Source organism: Artibeus jamaicensis, unplaced genomic scaffold, assembly GCF_021234435.1.
Source record: "Artibeus jamaicensis isolate MK-2021 breed Jamaican fruit bat unplaced genomic scaffold, CSHL_Jam_final contig_354, whole genome shotgun sequence".
In the NCBI taxonomy this organism is placed as follows: Eukaryota; Metazoa; Chordata; class Mammalia; order Chiroptera; family Phyllostomidae; genus Artibeus; species Artibeus jamaicensis.
The window spans coordinates 41596228-41617360 of NW_026521803.1; positions in this window are offsets into that span (position 1 = coordinate 41596228).

Consider the following 21133-nt stretch of genomic DNA (forward strand, 5'->3'; position numbering starts at 1 on the left):
GCTCAGCACTGCCACAGGGTAGAAACAAGGCGCCGGGCCAGATAAAACAAGGTGGAGGGCTGGATTCAGTCCGTGGGCCTTGTGTTTGCCACCTGTGGCTTAAATGATGAAGACAAAACAACCACATGGTAATACTTGTTCACAATATTCTTTTTTTTCCTTGGTGGTGACTATATTTTCTGCCACTTATACTCAAGCTTGGATATGTGTTCTTCATGGCTGACAAAGTGTGGGATGTGGCACATGTCGCATCTGAGCATTAGACCTAAGAGACTGATCATGGTTGCCTGTCATCTTTTTCTCCTCTGCCTTAAATACCAGACTTATGTCTGCATCACCTAATCCTAGAGTGGAGACAAATATGCGACTGAGGGAAGCCCCAGACCATGACGTGCCTATTGTAAGTTGACGAATGAAGCATTGCCTCATTGTTGGTTACTGCAAATAGCCCCTACCATCATTAAGGGGCTACGGGCAAAACAGAGTCATGTTATTTTTAAAATACATCAGTAAGGATAGGAATATTCCATTTCATAATGTATGGGACCCAGCGTTTAATGCTCCCTGACCACCCAAGTCTACTCATAAGAACCTCAGACACATTCCAATACAGGGCACCTTACAACACTCCTGCTGGGAAGTCCTCCAAACCATCGAGGTCATCAAAACCAAAGCAAGTCTAAGAACACATTACAGACAACAGGAGCTGAATCAGGAGACATCACCACTAAATGCAGTGTGGTGCCCTGGATGGGGTCCTGGGACAGAAAGGGGCATCAAATAAACACCAAAGGAAAAAAACAACACTACAATTTCTAAATAAGCCAGTGTCTCATAAGTAAAATAAAAACAACAAAAACACACAAAAAGCCCTCCATCTGTCAAAAGATTATATGTACTTGGAATTATATCTTAATTATTTATGATAGGGAATGTTATTTACAATGTTCACTCACTGGGGTTGGGCTTCATAGTGGCAGTTTGTACTTTTCCCCACTGCCCACTGCCCCCCACCCCCCATGCCTCAAACTGCATCTGGCACGCGGTCAACACTTAATAGGTATATAATGAAATTAAGGAATTTTAGGAAGGCAACCTTGAATCCTCCTGCATTCAAGCTTTTCCCTTATGACAAGACTCAGCAATGAAGTGCGAGGAAGAATCAAATGGTTTTTGCATTTTATTTGTTCATGATCGATTCAACTTGAAGCTGGTTTCAGACTGGCAGCTTGATGGGTAAACAGGAGCTGTTCCCTTGGTGCTCACTCCTGGATGAGGATTTCTCCATTTTCATCCCTCCACGCATCTCAAAGTTCACATCTGTGCTTCGTATCAATCCTAAGCCACCCATTGAAGATGATGCTTGTGAGGTCTACCTGGAATGTGGTATGTAATTCTTGAGTGCAAATTTTTTGAAACATTTGAAAATATTTGGACTATTGACCTTTATATGTATTTTTATGACCATTTAAAAGTGAATAAAAACACAACATCTACACTAAATGTAGCTCAACAGAATTGACATTGAAAATGTAGCTATAAAGGTGAGATAAACATAGGATAAAAATGCGGAATAGACTAATATTTAATTCACTGTGACTCTAATTTTATACCCATGGAAAGGTCAAGTAGAATGACCTTCATCTCATTTCTACTCAGGAGACACAACACGGGCGCCATCCAGTCTCCACATTCGTTTCCGCACGTGGAAGCGGAAACCTTGCACATCCATGGTTGACTCTTTCAAGAAGTGGGCTTCCTAGCTCAATGTTCTTGTTGCATATTCTGATGCTGTGTTCGGGAGTGGTACAATTCATAATGGTCACATGTAGAAATTTCACTTTCTCTTTCATCTCATCCCTAATGTTGGATGACAGATGCTGGTCATCAAGCGATAGGAAGTATACAGAACTAGTTTCCATCCATTTTTAAAGAACACATATTATTCTAAGTGATTGCCACTAAACACTTCACGTGTATATTGATCTGTAAATTTACAGCTCCGCACAGCTACAAACGGAGCTGCTGCTCCCGTCTGAATCTCTACACAGTTGCCGGTGTCCCATGAGGGTGTCACGGGCACACCCAGACCAGCAGGAGTGCTCTCCCCAAAGTAGTCCTTAAATCCTCCTGACAGGCAAAGATTACTTTTCTCAGAACGGGATACAGGCAAAGAGTTTGTCTATTGGAGTCAAGCAAACCCGGTTTCAAATTCTTTCCCTGATGTTTGACCTTAGACTTTTGTCACTTTGTGCCTTCCCCATGGAGCAGTGGTAGAGCTCAAGTTCACCCAGGCAAAGCATTTAGCAAATTGTACCATCTGTGTTTTTATTCAGTGAAAATATTCACATGATTGAAGAACTGGCATGCGAAAGTGCTCACAAGCCCATCTTCCCTGGCAGAGGAGACTCCTGAATTGATGGGGTGGGGGTAGACTAGGCTGGAGGAGAGGGTCGTGGGTGGGCTCCAGGGTGGTGGGAAGAACTGGGCTGTACAGAACTTCTCAGCAAGTCTGACCCAAACGTGAGGAGGTCCCCTGGGCTCCCCGTGCTGCCGAGACAGAGTCCGAGGGTCCGGCCGCCTCAGCCAGGCAACAGAGCAGGGTGCTTCCCGGCTGTTCGCAGCCTCCGTGGGCTCAGTGCTAGTATTCGCTGGGTGCTGGAGTCGAAAGAAGGACGTGCGCAGAACAGACGCTTGCATTTTTATATTTCTCCTTCACTTTCGTGTTGTGGATGGCTGAAAATATCAAAACTAAAACCCAACTCTTCTTTTACAAAATACAGAAGATTGGCAAAAATGTCAATAGAGTGTGTACCAAACATTTAAAAATTGTTATTTTTGTCCTTATTTGATGACTGGGTAATGCTCCAGCCACAAATTATTCCCTTGGTCAAACTTCAGATTAAAGACTAACCAGCAAAATGAAATTAGGTAAATAGAAAATTGGATTTTCTAAGACCGGCTGGATTTGTTTGCAGCTGGACCAAATTGTTTAATTATGCAATATTCATTAAGCATTTCAAAAATATTTGTCTTAAGCCCTTGAACTGCTTTGGTTCTCTCTGCATCTATTTTTTTCCAGATTAAAAGTGAATAGTTTCTCTTTTTTTTTGAAATATTAGACTTTGTTTCTCAGAGCAATTTCAGATTCACGGGAAGTTCAAGCACAGGGTTCCTGAACACACCCTCTCCCCTTGCATCTTCACCTTTGTTAGCCACTCACCTCTGCGTGGTGCCTGGGGAACAACTGGTGAACTGATTCCGATTCATTGTGTTTAATTAAAGTCCACAGTTTGCCTTAGGGTTCACTCTGTATGTTTATATCCTATGGATTTTGACAAATATAGAGTGTCACACAGTCACTATTACAGTATCATGGAGAATAGTTTCACCCCCCAACCCCCACCTGTGTCCCACTTCCTCATTCTCTCCTGCTACCACACACCTGACAAGCGGTGATCTTTTTGCTCTCTCTATAATTTTGCCTTTTTCAGAATGCTATATAGTTGGAATTATACAGTATGTAGCCTTTTCACACTGGCTTCTTTTATTAGCAATATACATTTAGAGTTACTCCTTAATAGAGCAGTGACCTAACCCTTAAAACTCTCAGAACAAGAGACAGGCATAAATCTTTATTACATTGCATGCAGCAGTGAAGTCTTAGATATGACACCCAAGTCATTAACAGCAAAAGAAAGAATTGATAAATATCAAAATTAAGTGCTTTTGTTCATAAAAGGACATTAGCAAAGATGTGAAAGGACAAAGTGTGAAATAGGAAAAATATTTGGAAATCATATAGGATAAGAGTTTAATGTCTAGAATATATTTCAATTTCTGAAACTCAACAAAAGGCAGATGAAATTCTATTTAAAAATGGACAGAGGGCTTGAATAGGTACTTTTCCCAAAGAAGAGCGTTAAATGGCCAGGAAGTACATAAAAAATAAATGCTGAGCATCATTGGCCATTAGGTTAGTGTGAGTCATAACCACAATGATAGGTGACTTCATACCCACTAGGATCACTGTAAAAGAGGCATAAACTAACCAGTATTGGTGATAATGTGGAGAAATGGGAACTTTCATACCTTGCTGGTAGAAATGCAAAATAATGTCACTTTGAGAAAGTTTGACATTATCTCAAAAAGCTAAACACAGAATTACCACATGATCCAATAATTTTATTTCTAAGTATATAACCAAAATAATTGAAGCTAGGGACCCAAATAGATATTGTATGTCAATATTCACTGCAGTGTTCATTCAAAACAGCCAAAGGGTAGAAACAACCCAAGACCCATCCACAGCTGAATGGGTAAGTAAAATATTGGCCCCCCCGAACTCCTGCGTTGAATGCCTAACCTCCAGTGTTTCAGAATGTGTCCTCATTTAGAAATAGGTTTGTTACAGACCTAATTAGCTCAGGTGTGGTCATCCTGGAACAGGTCAGGTCCTTAAGCCACTATGAAAGGTGTCCTTGCACAGGAGGGCAATTTGGAGTCAGACAGGCATGGAGGGAAGACAGTGCTGCAAGGAGAAGATGACCAGTTTCTATGTCAAGTGCAGAGGCCTGAATTAGATGCTTTTCCTGCATCTCTCAGAGGGAACCAGCCCTGCTGACCTCTCACCCTGGGCCAAGAGCAGAGGGTGGAGGTTAAGTGTTAGTGAGGAACCGGGTCACCTGGGAGAGATATTTCATCCTGCACAGTCATCAGAGATTTGCTGGACCCCAGTGTGGTAGTTTGTGTGAATGAAATATCACTCAACATGTATTTATAATCTCTTGAGTTTCCTCTTTAAGTCTCCACTGTTATTCCCATTTTTCATGCTCTATTTTTAGATAAAACTAAAAAAAAAATGTAGTCAGGAAAGACTGAAGTAATCACAACATATATTAACCAGTTCCAAATACCAATTAGTCATCTTGTTTTATTTTTTATGTAGTGTCAACTCACTTGAACTTGGCATTAGCAACTTAATTTCTGTATCCACCTGGCGAAGCGGGCATGGAGGCCCAGAGCGTAAAGTAGGCAGGGCAAGGAGAGCTGGAGATGGGATCAGGACCATCAGACTCTGACATCCCTGGATTCCTCTGTGTTCTCTGTGGCTTCCTGTCCCGGGCCATGGGCAGTGATGGGATGGGAAGGCAGACCTGTGTTGAGAGTTTGTAGTGACACAGAAGAATTATCATCCTTCCTGCTCCTCAGGGGATTGCTCTGTTACTGAAAAGTCCTATTGTTGCTTTATGAAAAAATAAATGACCACCTTATAAAGGTTAATTCTCAAGAATATCATAATTATCAAGAGATATAAATCATTTCCTTTTGGATAAAGAAAAATATACTACTGTTTTTTTTTCCAAAAGGCAGGTAACTTCATTAAGTAAAATAAACACAAACAACTATATTTGACTTCTAACAACTTAAAATACTTTCAATAAATAGTGCCATGGAAAATCTGGACAATCAGAGACTTTCACATTGGAGAGCAGAGTGGGGTGGAAAACACGTGACCTAAAGAGGCATGAAGATTTGTGCTCAAGTGACAGAGGGAGAAAAATAATGTAAAATGCCTGGCATATGATTCACTCTTGAAATGTAAGGGTAGCTTCACTTTTTTCTCCCTCCCTCCCTCCCTCCCTCCCTCCCTCCCTCCCTCCCTCGCTCTCTCTCCCTCCCAACTTCCTTTCCTTCATCCATCTTTTCCCCTTCATCTCTCTAATGCCAGGAAAATATGAAACTAAACCAACCTTTTATAAATCACGAAGTAAAGGGAGTAATGCCCTGCTCAGGAGCATCTGCTCTTCTGGTGTAGGGCTGTCAAGTGCCTTTTGCATATTCACTGAGCAGGGCATCTGCAATTTAAATACCTTGTTACAGTTAATAAGAGTTGTCAAAGAAGCGCATTAACATGCCTCAGGGACTAATTCTGCGCTTTGCAGACCTCATGTGTGTGGGTAAGGCAAGCTGGCAGCGTGAGTCACACTCTCCCAAAAGGCTGTCCTTACACATTTTATGCAATCACAGTTTGAACAATCAAATATTTTGTCTTATATTGTGTTTTAATAAAAAATAACTCAAATATGTGCAACGAAACATGTTATTAACAGGGGCACTCTCTACTTACATTTATGAATTAGTAGTAATATGTTTGTTCAATTACAACAATTTCTCTCTTTAAAGGAAAAATATATTTTAGTAAATAGTCAACAATGGGTTCGAAACACTTGATTTAATCAAGTTTTGCATCTTATTACCACTGTACAAAAAATAAAACCTTTAGTTTAACTTTTATGTCTTATAAAAAACTGTTCTCAACAGAAAAATTATTTCCAAATACGAACATCTAGTATCACCCCCCCAAAGAGAGAAGAGCAGGTGAAGAGAGGTAACAGACACACTGAAGACTGTGTATTTTATTTCCCTCAGCATTCCCAGTAAATCTGAAAGTCAGACAATCCAGCTACCTCCTACTTCACCTTTTAATATACCATTTCTTGTGTTTTTGTCATTGACTGTAGGGTTTTCTTTATAGTTAATTTGTTTCAATGAGGTCATACTCATCTTATAGAAGCATATATGTATTTAATTTAATTCTCACAGATAATGAAACAAGAGATAGAAAAGGAAAAGAAGAAAATGGGGAAAAGGAGAAGGAGGAGGAGAAAAAATAGGATATTCTTTACCTCCCCAATTCTCGGGTCCCTGAGTGAGCAGGTCAGGGTCTACAATAGCAATGGCATAATTAATACACATTTATTCTTCCAACACATAAAACCATGTGACTCTTTTGTTAAATTGATTCAAGACAGTCATTCTGCTGGTGTTGCAGACAAATTCCATTGTGAGTGAACAGCATTAGACCTGGTCACTCTGTACTCAACCTGCTCTCTAGGGACGTATCTCAGTAGCAATACCACAACTAGATAGAAATGAGGGACATAGGAGATAGACACCGATTCTGTAGAGATGATGCTTCATTAAAGAAACCCTGCAAAGGCAAAGTCCAAAGGGAGCAAGTTGTCTAAAAGTTACCCAATGCAGGATTCATACCTAAACTTCAGTGAATTGTTCAGAAGCTGCTATAGATGTTAAATATCTATAAGGCCTTTCACAGAAAACAAAAGAAGTTGAAAAGACAACACAGTAATTGCTCAAGACAATGAGATGAGCTCTGAACTGAGGAATGATTTAAATAATTTTGAATCAAGGATATCACTCATGGAATAACAGTCTGTATCAGAAATTATACACGCAGACTCAGTAAGGTAGGAAGTACAGGACACGCAGAAACTTTCCCTGGCTGTACGCACTTTGAAAGAGAACAAGACAGGGAAGCGAGTGACGAAATATGCAAGACAACGTAAGTCCAAATTAGGGACATAATTATGTGCATGAAGAATAAAATAGATGCAGTGGACTGGAATCTGGAGTGAAGGATATTCTAATTTTTACATGTATAAAATAGTTAACATTTATTCAGTGTATAAAAGTTTCTGAGCATTGAAGACCTATATCAAGCCCATGCACCATGTTTTATACCAAAGCAATATACAGTGATCCACTGTCCAAATAAACAGCCGTAATTAAATATTACAGCAAGAAGTTAGAAATACAGAGTGCAGATGATGTACAAAGGTATGTGTTACAGTCTAAATGTCCGAGTCCCCCCCCCAAAATTCATAAGATGAATCCCTAAAGCCCAGTGTGAGGACACTAGAAGGTTTGCGATGTGATTAGGCCATGAGTCCTCAGGATTAGGATTGCTGCCCCCATGAAAAGACCCCACAGACCTCCCTCGCCCCTTCTGTCATGTGAGGACAGAGTGAGATCTACAGTCTGCCAACCCAGAGAGGGATTTCTCCAGAATGAGACCATGGTGGTGCCACAATCTTGGACTCTTGGCCTCTGGAACCCTGAGAGATACCTGTTGTTTGGAAGTCACCGGTTTGTGGTATTGTTCCAGCAGCCTCGAAGTATGAAGACATTGTCGCTGATTCCCCTAGCTTAACCAAAAGAAACCCCAAAGCTTCCTGCTTTGGGAGTAAGGAGGAGCCCAGAAACCAAGTGCTTTGGAATTCCAGAAGGGAGGACCACAGATGGCCTCATCAACCCCTTTGCCTGGAGATCATTAGGACACATTGCACTGAGACCTGGAGCTCCTTTCAACGTCACTACAAGAAGGCCGATCTCCCAAGTCAGCTTTCATTTCTCCATCTCCAAGAGTGTAGGACTTGGCACATTTCTCATTTAGACCCAATTCTGCATTCTGAAAACCTTCCCTCTGTCCTGTGAAGTTCACATATCCTCTGTATTTTGAATCTCTAAACGTTCTTCCCTGATTCCTGCTCTAACTTAAACATGACCCTCTCACGAAAATACGCTTTACCTATATCCCTCCAAGCTACTGCTGGGGTAGGGGGTCGAGGTCATCTGCCACATTTGCCATATTTGACCTAAGGGTTAGTAAATGGCTTTCTGGTCCTCATTGCCACTTCCAGACTATTTCCCCTCCCCTTCCCAATCAGTAAATTAATACTTGTAGTGATTGGGACTATTATGCCATAAGACTATACTGTCCATTAGTCCACTGTACCATCCATCTCCCAACCTCCAAGCCCCTTTCTATTTGGGAGAAAGTTCAACTCCTTATTCACTTAATTGAATATTCCTCTGGTCTTAATTGTTCTTGGTTTAAATATTCATGTTGTTAATATTTATAATAAATGTGTCATTGCTTAATCACCTTGTCATTGACCTTGCCATAGCTACTCAGTTGCAGGATTATGATATGTATGTGTGTGTGTATATATATATATATATATCTCATATACACACACGCACATAATCATCTTTAAAACTCATCCATGGATGAACACTTCAGTGGTTTCATATCTTTACTTCTGTGACTATTGCTGCAATGCACATGAGGGTGCAGGTATCTCTTCATGAAAACAGCAGGTATCCTGTTTTCACTTTGTATATATGACCAGAAGTGGAATTGCTGGATCTTAAGGCAGTTTTAAATTCAATATTTTGACTATTCTCTATACTAACTTGTACAGTGACTGTCCCAATTTATTTAAAACTTTAATACTATATGATAGGTTCATTCTAAGCCAAGTATTCCATACCATCTCGGTCCTTTAGACACAGGCATGTGACTGATGTCTGGCCCATTCAAGGTCAGTTCCAGGAATTCCACTGGAGTTACACAGAGGGAGGCTTGTTCTTTACCCTTGGATTCCTAATTACAAGAGTCTGTAGGATGAGAGTTGTTGGCAATCACTGTGAGGGGTGAATTGTGGAATAATGTAGCTGGTCCAGGAAATCAGAGATAAATAATGAAAAAGACTATCTTTGGGCTAGCCTTTAAGTCCATGGTTTGATTCCAACCAGTTACATGAACCAAAGAGATTTTTCTTAAAATTAATTTGAATCAATTTTGTATCAGTTAATATCTGAGTAACATCATGATTTACACAGTTTTGTATTTCTCAATTAATTTGTTTTAAAAAGTCAAGTGAAATTTTTGTACAATATACCAAATCATCCACAGATGGACTGAGGTTCAGTTTATGCCAGTTTTCTTAGTTTTGTATGAAAACTGTGGAGAAAACACAAGATGTGGTAAAAACAATATTAAGTCTTCCTCTTCTCGTCTTTTTGTTCATTCCTTTTCAGAATCAAATGGGCATTATCTATTCCTACATAGTCAGTCATTTTAGGTAATCTATCTAAATAGGCCTTAGGAAAAAATTGTCAAGGTACAATTTTATCCCAAAATAGGAAAACATATTTTTAATAATTACTATAAATTAAAGTGTAAATTTCATTGACTTGAAAACAGCATGTCAGGGAATGAGGAATGTCATCCAAATGTAAGTATTTTGTTTTATTAAAATTTTCCATTAGAATCAGATTCAGAGAGTAAATTAAACCAGAGAGTTTCATAAAATCAAACTTAAGCTCCATTGGAATAAAGGTTTAGAAAAATGGGAGAAAACACAACCATTATATGCTGGAATCATATGACATATAATTCATGTGAAGAAATCAGTGACTAAACAGCCTCTCATTTCTATGAGCAGGAAGCAGAAGAAAAGCAAAAAGGAAGGGTAATAAATATAAAAACTTTAGGAAATTATTTTTTAGAGTTTCTCATATGAGGGCATAAACTGTAATGCAACTTGCATTGTTTAGATTAATGTAACTAATTTACAATAGAATAGGGGAAGCCTATCCCCTTTCAATGGAGATATGATTGTACCGCTAAACCATAGAAACAGTGTTAGAATCAAACATTACGTATTTTAGTTATGCAATGCTAGACATTCATTCCTTACAATACTTGGGGGAACTTGACGCAAACAATCCAATGCTTACAATGAAAGCATCTGTGAAAATGAGAAGAAAAGTGTTTCAGAAAACACACGGTTTCTGCAGCAGGTCCCGCCCCCAGCAGGTCCGTGAGCACAGAATGGCACCTGCGGCTGAGCATTCACTCGGAACTCCAGTTGTTTGGCCATTCGGTATTATCTGAGAATGAACTCAGTCGCAGGATTCTTGTCGCTGCTAACTCTGTGATTTGGAGTGAAGTGGCCCGCATTCTCTGGGACGCACCATATCTGCAGACATGTCACCAGACACAGGAAGCAACAGGAGTGATTGAGCACTTTCTTTCAGTATAGGATGTTTCTTCAAATAAGTAAGAGTTGGTAGTTACAACTCAAAGGTCCTCTTCCTATTTATTGTTTATTTCTAAGAATAGTGGTTGGCAAGAGCTTACAAGTGTTGAAACCAGAAAAATAGAGGTTAAAATAGGGACTGCCTTAAAGAGATTTGGCCTGGAGGCAGAAACCACAAGGAAAGAACATAGGGAGTGGAGAAGGCGCAACTACAAAACCAATGGGGCTGAACAAGTAGAGGACCACCTGTTCAAGTGTCTAGATTAAAATTTTTCCATTACTCAAAACCCAGAAAGCTTAGGTCATGCTTGCGCCACCCGAGTAGCCAGTAGCTAACAGCCACATTTGCTTCTATACAATGCTTGCTTGCTCGCGTCTATAAAAAGACTTAGCTGTAAGCGCTTAGGGCGGCTCTCGTTTGCAGCTCTTATGAGCACCGTGTCTCCAGACACTCTGAGGGTCCGCCCCTGCTCAGGTTAAAATTTTGGCCAATAAAATGACATCTCTGAATCCTGAAAGTTTCTGACAATTTGTCTCTCGCGTTGGTGGATGCAACACAAGTCAATCTGTTTTGTTGTTTAAGCAGGAACCAATCGGATGCAGCTTCTATCTCAGATCAACAGTGACTCTGTATTACCAAAATTAACAAAACACAGACATGAGGAACTAAATAGAATATATGCATTTTAGGGTGTGATGAACAGTACTACACAGCTGGGACAAATTTGTACATTCCACCCAAGGCTCAAAACACGTCCAGTTTAGCCTAAGACATGTCTTGTCTAATCACCAAGACATCGCTTTATAGGAAAGAACTTAAACTTCTCTCAGTCTGCATTTGCTCTTTTTTTTTTGCTCAGTATCCAGACTAATGTCTTATTGCCTCTTTCTTGCTGCTTCAACTGCAAGACTGAATGCCATTACTCATATTTCATTACTATTCATTAACCTTTGAGAACACATGATTTGCTTCTTTAACATGCTAAAAGGTTTACAAACATCCCCAAATGAGTTGGAATGCAATATAAATTTTGTTCAGTTTGCAGGAAGAGTCCTGCCCTTAATACATATTCAAGTTTAAATATTCTCTCATATTGTCACCTAAAAAAACAGCATTACATTTGCAATTTGATTTCATTTATTCAAATCACTATAGATCTCTAAAGTTCCAACAAAATCCACATGGTTAATATGCAAGGTAGGGAAAAAGTAGGTTTACAGTTGTTCATATGGAAAATAATACAATAATAAATAAAATACAAGAATAAACAGTGTTTTTGCATACTCAAAATTGTAAACCGACTTTTGCCCCACCCTGTATTTAATTATAACTCTTTTACTTTGTAGTGAAAGTTTCTATGATGGCTAAAAATTTACCTAAAGTCCTTTTTTCCCATGTGCATGGTTACTTACAGTTAATAATGTAGAATGCTTTCCATCTTTTTTCAAGTTTTCTATATTCGAAGAATAATGCAGAAATATAAGTATAGAATTTGTGTCATTTATTTAAAGATATTACATTTATTCTCCAATTCATCTTCTTACCTGATTGATTTTGCCCTTTCTTATCTTTCAGTCTGTTTTAATTTCTTGCTCTGCTCTGCTGTTTATGGAACTGACTGACATCAAAGAACGTGTATGTTTTGTTCACCCTGGTGCCTTTAACACAGGCATGGTGCCTACACACACAAGTTAGGTAGTAAATACTTACAGACTGAAATAATTAATTATTGAATAATAATTAAGCTGGTTTAAAATTTTTAAGACTACAATTAAATCAATAAACATTGAATAAAAGCCTGAGGAAATAGGAAAACTCATTGTAAACATTGAAATAGAACAACGAGTAATTTTTTACTGAGATTTATTTTTCTCTTAATAAGTCTTCCAAATGCTATGGCTTATCTTTTAGTAGATTATTCAAAATATAAGTATAATTACCTAAAGACCTATAAAGCACTAAAATTTATGTCTTTCATGTTTGCTCATTTTCTAAAGGAATAGTTTCTCTATACGCTGAATGAATGGATACAATTTAAACCACCTGCTGTAAAATGAATCTATTTACCAACATTCTGAATGTAATAGGACTAATCTCACTTGCAATTTCTCTTCTATTAGAGCAATAATGAATGCATGCAGTGTTCTAAACAGTTGATTTTCATATGGCTGGTTCAGGTTAACTGGTTGTAAAGTAAAAAGGGGGGACATGAACTAGGAAGGTATTGCTGTCTCCACAAAGACAATTAAACAGAGAGCAGGATCCGAGGATTTCTGGAGGTGGGCTTTCTGAAAAACAATCCTGTAATGCTCAGAGAGATTCTAGGGAATAGATCATGAGAACACAGAACAAAACTCTCCTTGAGCAAAAAGGGTAAACCAATCGAACAATGAAGAGCAGATGGGGTTTTGTTGGAGCTCCTATGTGGTAACTATGTGAGCTTGTAATTTTACATTCTATTGCCTTAAAATATGCAGGAACTCAAAAAGACATCTTCAATAATTTTTAAAAAGACTTCATTTGAATTTCAGATTGCGGGAGGGTTAATGTTTCATGCTCCATATATATGCCATTTAACACAAGATAATTGACTGAATGTATCATTTTCTAAATGGTCTGTAAATTATTTTCATTCTTGAATCTCTGCCTCTTTCTCTCTCTCTTTATATATAAATATATCACATATATATTACAAGCATACATAAAGAGAGAAATATATATATATAACCAATGTAATAGTTGCCATACAGAAGCATCTAGTAGTTAAATACAACTCTTTCTCTGTACTGCATCAGTACTTATACAGCTAACACGTCTGAAAATAAACAAAATATGTGGCCATGCTGACCTACCAGAATTTGGGGGAGATGGTTAATAAGGAGAGGACCATCTCTGAGTAAGGAACAAAGCCTTGCATATACCTAATTCAAGAAAAATTGATGCGTGCACTGGCCTGCAGTGCCTGCGGGATCATGGATGAGACATGAGACAAATTCACATGGACTACTGAGTCCTGTGGAGGAAAAGGGACCGCGTGGCTACTCCCCCAAGGTGGGAGCACCTCAGAGTGGCTTGGCCACTCTCTCAAGGGGAGAGTGTGCTGACCCTTGCCTAGACAGGCTTTTATTGGGTTTAATTTGCACAGGAATACAGGTACAGCTCATTAATCATTGTCAGGCAGTAAGGATCAAACAGTAGATAGCATACAAAGAACTATTAGGGCTTCTTCTGAGTCAGAGTCTATCTAGCTAAAGGCTACAAAACTTTGGGGAATCAAATTTATTTCCTGCTTGGGCCTTTATCATTTAACTAAGAGCATTCTTAGCAAAGTAGGCTTTACAGGATTTTACATATTCTTTCTCAGGCTCAACCCCCTGGGGAGCCTGCCCTCTCCAGCACAGGGCTGCACCACCCTCTGTCATTGTTTCAGGCCTAAATCAAGCAGGAGAAGTAAGTCAGCCAAGAGATTAGGAGACTTCTTGCAGACAGAATGAGGCCTCAGGCTTTGTCAAAGCTGAGAGGCAAGGGTGCAACACCCCCTTTTGCTGTAGCCTTCCAAGTCCTTCCCTGAGGCCTCCACATGATCATGCCTGTCTTAGGTCATCCCCCCTTGGGGAATCTTACCCATCATTGGCTAATTGATGAAGCATTAGGGGCCAGTTTTGAAAAAAGGAGCAGAAGCAGTACTCCTACTAGGGAGATAATCTTTGTCTCCTTAGTGGCTTATGTTCCGAAGGTCGCTCACTCAGCCTTAGCTATGGGGGCAGTTACAGCTCCTGAAATCAGGCGGGGCAGTTCCCAACAAAAAAATCGTTATAGTAAATTGGGTTTCCTAATCACCCAATACATGAATTGGAATGCCCCAGTTAGGGAAAATAAAAAATAATAGCTTTCAGACTCAGCAAATGCCATGACATTCTGATGGTCGAAGGCTTTAAAACCAAGCAAAATAAACATGCTATTACTATACATAGTCAAAATGCCTGGTGGGAATCAATTTTTTTAAAGCATTTGGTAGTGCTCACAGGTCCCCTGTTTCCTGCTTTGTAGATGGTCTTCAGGGATTACATTGCTTAACAGGGCGGCATTCAGCAGCAATGTCCACTGCTCACTAAAAGTTTCCCCATCAGGGTTTGCTCAATTCTACAAGGAACTCGTCCTAAGTGTAAGGTGTTGTCCCATGGGGGCGGGGGTTGGCAATCATGCATTTAAGGGCATCTGGAGGTGGCAAGGACCCCATTTGATTTCACCTGGATTATGGGCCTCGAAGTTCTTAAAATTATTTAAAACAAAAATTGCAGCATTACCTTCCGATGATAAAGTATGTAGATGTAATATATATGAAATTTATCACACAAACAGTAGGGGGTGGGTAACCCTGTGTGGTTGTAAGGTTTCTCCCATTAAGCGACACAACACTAACTACAAGTGGATTACGCACAGTTTGGGCTGTATGTTTCCATCCATAGCGTACCCACCGTGATACAATGTGAAGAGGTATAGGTAAATTAAGAAGAAATCAAAAAATGCAATTAATCTGAAAGAAGGCATGAAAAATAAAAACGAGACACAGATGAAATAAAAGAAAAATACATTTTCAAATGGTAGATCTAAATCTAACTCTATTGATACTACATTAAGTATCAAATTAAACATGTCAATATCATTGAAATGAATAAAAAGGTGACATTAATTATATGCTGCCCACAAAAGACGTGCAATATTAATAGAAGTTTCCAATGACCATATCTCCCTGCATTTTTGTGTTTCTTTAATACTTGGGACTAGTTACATATTTTTTCAAATACTACAAATCTTCAAAGTTCTGATTACAAAACAATACATGCATGGAGAAAAAGGAATTGCCTTACTATGCAAAGAAGAGTTAGCAGTAATCACGCTTGGATGGTTGAAAAATGCCCTCCCTCCAAATCTTATCCACTGGGACCCTCAGAATGAGACCTCTTTAGAAAAGAGGGTCTGTGCAGATATAGTTGAGGTGACTATCTCTGGAAGAAATCAACCTGGATTGGGGTGGGGCTTAAGTTCAATGACTGGGGTTCTTATAAGAGGAAGAGAGGACACAGAGTCGCAGAGAAAGCCGAGGGAAAAGGAGGCAGAGGTCAGAGTTATGCTCCCTCAAGCCCAGAAAAACCAGGAGGAAACCACAGGCTAAAGAAGCCGAGGAAAGATTCTCCGTAGAGCTTTCTGATGGGGCATGGTCCTGCTGACACATTTGAACACCTGGCCTCCACACCAGTGAGAGAATACATCTCTGTTGTTTTAAATCATCCAGTTTGTGGGAATTTCTTGAAACAGGCCTAGAAAACTAATACGCCCATTATCTCAAGATAACTGTTGTCAGCCATCTCAAGTGTTTGCTCACATTTTTGTAGGAATACATTCATGCATCTATGTATGTTTTAAGGTAACTATATGTATACTACAGAGACAGACAGAGAAAAAGAGAACAGAGATAAAAAGAGTCAGCAAATGCCCATCTAACCTTTCAAAATAATCTCTCATTTAATAAACTGTACAGTGTTTTTGGTAATGTAATTATGCTGACTTAGAAAAGGTCTGTGAAGTGAAGGTTTATCCACCAAGGAGATATCAAAGAATAGAAAGAGATGAGCAGAGAGGAAGGAGAAAACGGCACAGAGTTCTCACAAAAACCAAGCCAACCAAACAAACAAAAATAAAAACAAACAGTAGCTTTAAATCCTTCCCAAGGAGTGAGATAGGCAAAGATGTTGACATTCTTGCAAATTGGCCTCCTTACTTCTGAAATGTTTATTTTTTTGAAAGCTACTTGAGAAACCTTTCCTCTTTTTATTTATATGTCATCCTCTGTCTTTTAATGAATTGTTTTGGTTTGCCTGATGTGATCTTTGAAAAGCATTCAGAATGGAACCGTTGGAAGGCTTGAAAATTAGGAAACCTGTTTTTGTATAACAGTGTGAAATTGTGAGGCTGTGAATTACACCTTTCTACAAAATGTTTTCTAAAAATCTTGAGCTTGGCTCTGTGCTCTGGGCATGGAATCCTACCTATTTCTCAGGTATATGTGGGCACGTGGGGACACAATTTGCATATGTTAATGAGGTAGACTAGGAAAGGAGCACCTAACGATGATTGAATTTTGTTATACTTTTAGAGGAGTAGTTCTTTGAATGAAAGTGTGCTTTTCTAGAAATCACCCGACACCTTCCAGTCCACATATGAGTGAGCCTACTAAGAATAAATCCCTTTAAAATACAGACCATGAAATCCTACCGTTTATTTTAAAACATGGGCTATCTTCCTTTTCTACTTATAGATGCAAGATTCTTGTGTGTGTGTGTGTATAGAAAATTTTTAATTTGATAAGAAAATAATTATAGCTTATATTTTAAATAAATTATAACTTTAAAACCTAATGTCATTTAAGAAGTGTATTTTTAACTGTACTCACTTTAAAATAACTTTTGACAAAGCTTAATGGAAACACTAATGGTTCATAATAAATAGAAATGTTTTATTTGTGAGTTTTTTTTTTAAGTGGGGAAAAAAAGAAGAACGGAATTGTGAGCAATGATAAAGCTGGAGAAATAAAACTCACCTGGAATCCCAGGAGCCAGTGACTGGGAAATGCAGGCATTACAAGCCTGGGTAGGAAGGAATGTAAAATCTGACACAGGGTATCAATCAGGGCAGCAGCCCACTGCTGTTCATGTCGATGGCAAAACGATTCATGAGCTGCTCCATTTCAAGAATCTCTCCTCTCGTCTGAGAGCAATTACATGGGATTCAGTTTTGCAGCTCTTGGAGGTTATGAAGAAGTTCACTATCTGGGAAGAAGGGCTCTTCCCAGTCTATACGAGATCAAGACGTATAAACTGTCACACACAATTTTGGAAAGCTATAAAGTAGATTGCATTCTTTAAAGAATATACATTGAAAAACATACATTTATGTAGGTTTAAATTATGTAATGCAAACTTCCATATAATTAAAGTCTCCATGTCTGAATATGACATCTTTGCTTACATCATTACCAATATTTGATTGAAAATACATTGTTTTAGTGCCTTCTATTTGTTCATCTCAATGATATAAATCTTACATACACAGGACTACTCAATTATAACATTAGCAAAAAATTTCTGTGTACTGTTTTGAAACGTCTTGTATGGACACTGTGATTTTACACTGGTGTTAGATTAAAATGATTCCAGATTCTTAGTAGACAGTATTGATCTCTAACTCGGATCTGATAGGCAAAGCCAGAGACAGTTTCTCAGTTTCTTAGTGGGTCCCGGCAGCCGCTGTAAAGGAATACACAGAGTTCATGGTTTATGAACAGGAGAAAGTCGCTGCCCCCAGCAGCTGTGTGGGACCTCACCGTGGTGCCTCTGCCCACATGACCCAATCACTGCCTACGGGCCCCACCTCCCGAGAGCTTCACCTTGGTCTGTAGATTTGTAACTCCTGAATTTCGAGGAACACACACATCAGACCATAGCGATGGTGTCTATTTTTAATCAAAACTTTTCCTTTAAGACCAGCCCTTCCCACACATATTTTATTTGAGGTAAGGGGAAAGGGCATTTGACTTTGTGATCCATGATTTTTTGTTCTGCAGTGAAATTAAACCTAGAGCTTATGTAAACTTTGATGATTAGTTATTGAATCATGAGGTACCTCATGATTAAAAAATGAGGAACCTCACTTCATACTTATCCCCATGGAGTAAAAGTTCTCTTTCTCCTTGTAAAATAGTTTGGCAGCTTTTGAAATTGTTCATGTTTAAAACATCCTTATGACAGTGATACATAATGTGTCTTTTTCTGTAAGAAAAGCAAATGTTCATTCAACTTGTTCTCACTAGTCAATATTCTATATCATTCCACAGATGTCTTTAAAATAGCCTGACAAGAGAATATTGCCTGTATCTTAATTTCATTGATCAATCATCAATGAGTTTTTTATTCTGGTGTATTAGGCACATAGCAGTTTATAAGATGCAAGTTTTTAAGATATCTCAATTTTAAAAGGAAATTTTAAGAAAAGATTCTCATCCTACTAGTATTTAAAGTAGTTTAGGTTGCCGGTTCAATTCCCAATCAGGGTACATGCCTGGGTTGGGGGCCATCTTTCCAGTAGGGGGTGCATGAGAGGTAACCACACATCAAAAAATAAATAAAATAATTTAAATTGTATTTGTGGAAAATAAAACATTAATTTTACACTTCAAAGAGACATATTTTATACTGGAACCCAAAAGAAAATAATGAATAATGAGCAAGCAAATCTAGCCCCCTGGCACTTATATTCTTATAAAAATAAGTTTAAACTGCATAGTTTAAATATATTGTCATCAGTGAACATCAATATATGCATTACGAGGAAAAAACAAACAACCAAACAAAAACTTGAAAATAAAGTTCCATAAACGTGTAGTATATACAGTAATTAAAAAGCAAGATAAAATATGAAACACTTGAATCAGTAGCGTGTAGACTGTATATACTCGTACATCTCGATAAGATGTGTGTGAAGAAGTGAATGTGAATGCATCCCATCTTGTTCTTGAGACTATTTCTATTGTCGGGATCCTCTGTGTTGCTACATTCAATTGTTAGATGCAAACATGTAGCAATAATTCACCAACAATAAATGCATTCTGTTAAATTTTATGTTATTGTACTCTTCATTGAAATTTGACAGGTTAATTTCTCCTTAAACAATATCCTAATATTTCCCTGTGCAAGCAAATGATGTAAATGTGTCAGAGACAATTTTTCTTCTGGTCTTAACTGCTATTTAACATCCTGACTAGTTTTTCTTTAAGGTTATGAGTGGGTGATTTTTTCAGTCTTACTGTTTTTCAGCAGTAGCAAAAATAACACCCTCTCTTGTTCAATTCATGGAACATCGGACACCACAGGTTTACCACAGAATTTTTAGCAAAATACCCTCCCTTTCCCTGCTAGCTACAAATGGAGTGAATGGAGGCTTGGTTTGTTACAAATAAATGAAGCAAACTGTGGGGACATATTTAGTTTTGTGTAAGTAAATAACCTTATATTCTAGAGAATACTGGAACTGTGTGCACACGTAGCTTTGAAGGAAAACAGGAGTGGTCAAGAAGAATGCAGTTTATATTTTAATCCTAATGGAATGCAGAGAGCTACCATTTTGCAATTCAAATCCAATTAATGGCTTCCTCCAATAGGTTTAGGAAATGAATACATATGGTTTTTTCCTCATTCAATTCCTCGCCTTGCTTGTGCAACCAGAAACGAATTGGTTATTTTCTGTAATGTGGGTAGATTTTCAATTCAAGGACCTCTGCCTTTCTGAAAGTTGCTCCTGAAATACTTGTGGAGTCATTTGTTATAATTTATTTACTCTGATTCTTATAATGTTGGCATAATTATAAGAGAGGATTTATTCACTTTAATTTGTATTCTCTCAACAGCTGAGAATAAAAAAATAATCTGATTGAGTAAACTGCCATGAGCAAGTCAGAAAAAACAAAATACCCAAATATTGGTGATTTAACATAAATAACCTCATCTTGAATAAAATAAAACACTAGTTTTATGAAAACCATATATTTTTTCTAAAAAGCAAAGTACTTAAAATTTTTATTTACATATTCCAGAAAAGGTCATCTTCCACATGATGAGAAATAGTATAAATGAAAATGTTTTTAGATAGACCTGTAGGTAGTATTATTAAAAATAGTGAGATCAATATAACAAACACACTTTTAAAATAAATGAACATCATAAGAAAAATCTGCTGTGCACTCACTTACATAACAATAGTTAACTGGTTTGTTCCTCTATAACTTCTCCCCACTCTCTTGGGGGAAAATGCGCTGGCTGTATTCCAACTCTGGGCCTTTTTCTGGACCTGGGGACTGGACTGGGCTGGAGAAAAATAAAACCGGGAAACAGGAGTGTCAGGCCACTCCCACTGCCCAACAGCCATGATGCTCCAATTCCAATGGCATTGCTTTCCTGTTTTCCTAAAGGGCTGCTGTGGTCTATTCCCCTTCACAGTTCTCACGTCCCTTTCACACTGAGGTGATGATGTGCTTCTTACTTCACTAAAAAGTTCTAGTTGTCACGTGAAAACTCCCAGCACCTCCCCCACCCACAGCTCCCCACTTTACTACACTGATGAGGCCTGATGTTTTTTCTCCCATTATTGTGAGAAAATACCCACTTCGGAGAAGGCGGGAATATATATGATGTAAATGTGTGTGTGTATATATACATGGGAGATATATACATATTCAAAAACCATGGAAACACCAGGTTCAAGCCTACAGCATCCTCCTCGACCAGCAGTCAGCATGACCTTCTCACCGAGACAGACACATGGTGATCCCACTTCTTTCCTCTAAGCCAGGGATTTCAAACTCATTTTCACCAGGGACCCCATCAGC